The following is a 4,993-nucleotide window of genomic DNA, read 5'->3' on the forward strand; positions in this document are numbered from 1 at the left end:
TGTCTAGCTGGGGGCCATTGTACACACTCATACAGATGTTGACTATAGTATAGTTTTAATAAACTCTTGTCACATACCGTATTTAATGTAACTGGCAATACGGCAGCAGAGGAAACAGTCTCTATGTGCAGGCAGCCTGATCTAGAATTAAGCTAAGCATTCCTAAGCTTCCTCTTGTCTGGAAAAGCAAAGGACTGTCCATAGGTGCTTTGAAGTGACAAAAAATACACTAGTGCCAGTTGTGGGCACCTTCCAACATTCTGAAAAGTCACTGTCTTCTGCCAAACACTGTGTGGCCTGAGACTGAGCATCAGCATAGGAGACGATTACCCACAATCCCTCAGTGAGAGACAGAGAGAGAGAAAGAGAAGAACCATTGGCTCAGTTGTGATCATGTGATGTTCGGTGTCAAGTACTACCCTATTACAAGACGTCGCTCATTTATCAAGTAAAAATTTATTAGAAATATTTGCCTGTCTTGTGGAAGACTCGCAGAACAAGTTACTAGCAATCTGAGGTTTTACTGTACTTATTATGACCATAGAAAAATACTTCCTGGGAAGAAAACAATCTGCTAAATAGCGCCAAAAAAAAAAACCCCTCAAATCTTGGAATTTGGAAAACTGTAAGTTGGTGAAAATTGCCAGTTGCCTGCTGGCTGATTATTTCTTTGGTTGCCCATCACATCTTAGTGCCAAATATTTCCTTGCTCTTGTGATGGGTATGGATCTCAGGCCACAAACTTAAAGGCACATCCAAATGGACTTCATTATTTTTGAGATGTGAGTCTGAGACCCCAGGCACCTGAATTAGTGGGATAGTCAGTCTCAGGCATTATGAGATCTTGGGTCTTAACTGGCACCAATGCACTTGGCAGTGTCTTTCTTCACGGCTGCTGCTGGACAATCGTGATCCAGGTCTATATTGCTCCTCTCTGTCCAGTGGCTCTACAGCCCCCGAGTCTTGCAAAGGGTAAAGGCATCTTGGGCAAGACTGGCCACTTGGTGCCCAAGGCCCAGCTTCCATCCACATACACAAGTCTTCTCTGTCTCACTGCATGTTTTCAGTCTCCTTCAGCTCTTCTCTTTATTGCCAATCCTTTTGCCCCTAAAAATATAATTCCTCCTCCCTACAACTGCCAAGAGCACTCAACACAAACTCTTGAAATTAGCCAATGTTTTTACACAGGATGGGAACCCGGGTTCTCTGAAGAAATGGAATAGATTCTACTAATGCTTGGAGGAGAAGGAAGGAGGGAATATATAGGAGGAAACCAGGTTTAAGTTACTAATCTTGTTGCCTAATCAAACGCAACATAAACATGGTTTTCTTTCCCACCATCCCTTGTTGGGGGTAGGGGGAAGTTTTCTTTGTCATCTGTTAAAAACTGTCAAATTGGTGACATTTCTGATCACCCTCAAGGAACAATAGTCTTAGAGACCATTGGGTGACAAGATGTGTTTCAATTCATTAATCAGAATGCTTAGCCCTGTAAATGAGCAAATCTCCTTGTTTTAGCCTCCAGTCTTTTCTCTTCTTGCTCAATGGGGCTGGCCAAAACGAAGAACACGTGGCCAGAGGGGGGGGGAAGGGCTTATGGTCAGCCCCCCTCCTCTGTGACTCCAGCCTCTCACCTCCCCAGGGTCTGGCCTTGTGCATGGAGTTCACAGCATTGTTTTGTCCAAAGAAATCTTCCCAAATTCTCCGGGTCTCTCTCATGTAAGTGGGCTAAATGTTGTGGGACCAGTTCCCAGACATTTCCTTTTTAAGCTTCTGCACACGGTGCTCTGCTACCCCAGCATCCGGGAAGTCCTTTCACTGATTCACTCAATGGGGTCTTTGTAAGGATGCAGGTCTGATTCAGGTTTCCCCTCTGACCTTGAAGGCCAGCTAACATCATTAACATTTCTGGGGGCGGGCCTAAAGATGGAGGTTAAGACTAGTCACGCCCTACCTGAGGGTTCTGGGTCCACTCTGTAATTGGTTAAAGTAACTGTCAATGATGTGATGCTATAATGATTGGACCCCTGTACCTGTGTCACAATTTCCTGTAACTCCCCCTTCCCAAACTCATAAAAGGCCCTGCCCCCCCCATGTTCAGGGCTCGCTCCATGTGGATCCACTGTGTTGTTGAAGTCTGTGAGCCCGAGTTTAGGCTGGCTGGGCCTAAATTCATAATAAAGCCCTTTGTTTTTGCATGCGTGCTTCGGCCTCCCTGGTGGTCTCTGGTTTTGGGGGGCGATATTAAAATCTGGGTACAACATCTTCACAAGACAACTCTTCCTCAAGAGTGTGAAGACCAAACTTCGGGGAGTGGTAGCCCCCACCCTTCCTGATGCCTCCACACTCTGCCACATGTGGCTGCAACGCTATTTAGCAAAATGGGTCCCTGCTCTGTGCTATGTGGTCACTTCCACACAGAGGCAGCTGATGTGCCACTTTCCACGGCCTCATTTTCTCGAACAGTCAGAATCTGTCCTTCAAAGGTGCCTTCTCTGATCCCAACTTTAAGATCCCTGGTGGTTTTAAGGGAGAGGCATGTGACTACACCTAGGAACCTGGGAAGTCTTCCCACAGTCCTCTGGGGCTCCAGGGCCTCAGACCTGCATGGACCTGCATACTCTTTCCCTTTCAGTCTTCTGGGTGGATCAGCTTAACTCAGCCATTCTCCAGGCGGGGGAGTTGCATATGTAGACGTCAAAGTCTTACATCCTTTCTACTTGCAGGGGTAATTTCTCAGGTTTGTGTATGTATTTCCTCAGCAAAACTAAGTTTATCAGGAGAATCAAGGGTGAGAGCCCTCCATTCCATGGGGAAGGAAGCTCCTCTTTCTGGATCACAGCCGTGTTACAGATAAAGCTGGCTGGAGAACCGTCCATAGAAGCAAATGCTGGGCCTTTTGTCCTTGGACTGGTCAGGAGTTCCACAACCTGATGTACAAATGTGAATTTCCTGTTCATACTCGGTTTAAACCACTTAAAAAACGTTTACGTGGGGGCAGAGCCACCACTCCGGTATTATCTCAGTGACCAGAACAGGGGGTGTGACTGGATGACAGGCTTCACACATTGAAACAAGAGTGACTTTCTCAAAGGAAAAAGATAAGGGATCATCGAGCTTGTGAGCCATCTCATTGACAATGCAACAATGGGCTGACTTCATCCACCAAGGGTTTCTGGAATCCAGGATTCCAGGGGAAGGTCAGAGGACAGAGAGAGAAAAAACACTGAGTCAAACGAAGGCATTTTTCTAATTATTCCAAAGGTTATTCTCAAACGGAAAAAAAATGTTGTTACTATGGTATTTCTGAAAATTAAGAGCTTCTGACTCAACAATTGGTGACATTGTCTGACAGTGAATGTCTCGAAGGCCAAAGTCAAAGAAAGCTTTTCCTGATTTTCCTTAATTAACACATCCACCACCTTACATAGTCACCTTTTGGTGAGTGTATGAGAACATTTAAGTTCTACTCTGTTAGCAAATTGCAATTATGTAGCAATAGTGTTATCCACAATGGGCAATCCATGTCACATAAGGTCCTCAGACCTTATTTATCCGAGAGCTGAAAGTTTGTACCCTTTTCCCACCCTCTCCCCCACCCCCCTTCTTCGGTCCCAACCACTTCTTCTTCTTTTTTCTTTTTTTAATGTCCACTTATTTTTGAGAGAGACAGAGTGCAAGCAGGGGAGGGGCAGAGAGAGAGAGGGAGACACAGAATCGGAAGCAGGCTCCAGGCTCTGAGCTGTCAGCGCAGAGCCAGATGTGGGGTTCCAACTCAGAGCTCATGAAGTCAGATGCTTAATCGACTGAGCCACCCAGGCACCCCTACTCTCTGTTTGTATTAAGTTGATTTTTTAAAACCAGATTCCACGTATAAATGATGCCACACAGCATCTGCCTTTGTCTGGGTACTTCATTTAGTGCAATGTTCTCAGGGTCCATCTACGTAGCAGCAAATGGCAGGATTAAAGTTGTTTTCATTTGATTAAAATAAATAATCAGGTTACAGTTGAAAAATTCAAGATGTTATGGGGTAGTCAGTTTACCTCCACATCTTATTGATGAGGGAGCGTGGGGCAAGGTGAGGGCAGAGTAAAAGCTGGCACACCCTCTCTCCCAGGTGGGACACGCATGGTAGTCCTTGGACACTCCAGGCTACCCGAAAACAGGAAAGGACAAAAAAAAAAACAAACCCATAAAAAACCAAATGGCGGAACTGATAAGAATCTCCACCAGTTTACCAGAAAAAGGCAATCCTATCAATGGCCTAACATCCAGAAACTCCCTATGGTCAATGCTTTGCTGGAGGAAGAAACAACCTTGGCTTGACAATAGCTTGGCCTCCAAGAAGTCTTAAAAAAAATTTTTTTTAACACTTATTTATTTTTGAGAGACAGAGAGAGACAGATCATGAGCAGGGGAGGGGCAGAGAGAGAGGGACACACAGAATCGGAAGCAGGCTCCCGGCTCCCGGCTCTGAGCTAGCTGTTAGCACAGAGCCTGATGTGGGGCTCGAACCTATGAACTGTGAGACCATGACCTGAGCCAAAGTCAGATGCTCAACCAACTGAGCCACTCGGGTGCCCCTCCATGTTGGGGCCCATCCAGCCAGAAGTGCTGTGTAGCCTTTGGGACTCTGCTTCCCCTACTTGAAAATGTGTGCGCTTGACTGCTTGACCTAAATGGATCAGAGACTGGAGTTAGTTTTCCTATTATTCATGCCACTTGGTAATTGCGGTTTCAGTAAATGGGCAGATTTTCTTATTGAAACTTCCTCCCTGGTTAGAGGCACCTTACTCACAGACTACTGTTAACCTTTAAAGAAAAATAGCCTTGTCATAAGCTTCAGTTAATATTATACTATATACGCAAAATAAGACCCTGCTGATGTATTTTTAGTGATAAATTATGTTTTTTGATCTTCTGTATTGTACTCCATTTCTGTCTTTAATTTTCTGTTCTCTCTTCCGTGAAAACAATGATCTATTCTAAA

The sequence above is a fragment of the Suricata suricatta genome, chromosome 10, assembly GCF_006229205.1.
Source record: "Suricata suricatta isolate VVHF042 chromosome 10, meerkat_22Aug2017_6uvM2_HiC, whole genome shotgun sequence".
Lineage (NCBI taxonomy): Eukaryota > Metazoa > Chordata > Mammalia > Carnivora > Herpestidae > Suricata > Suricata suricatta.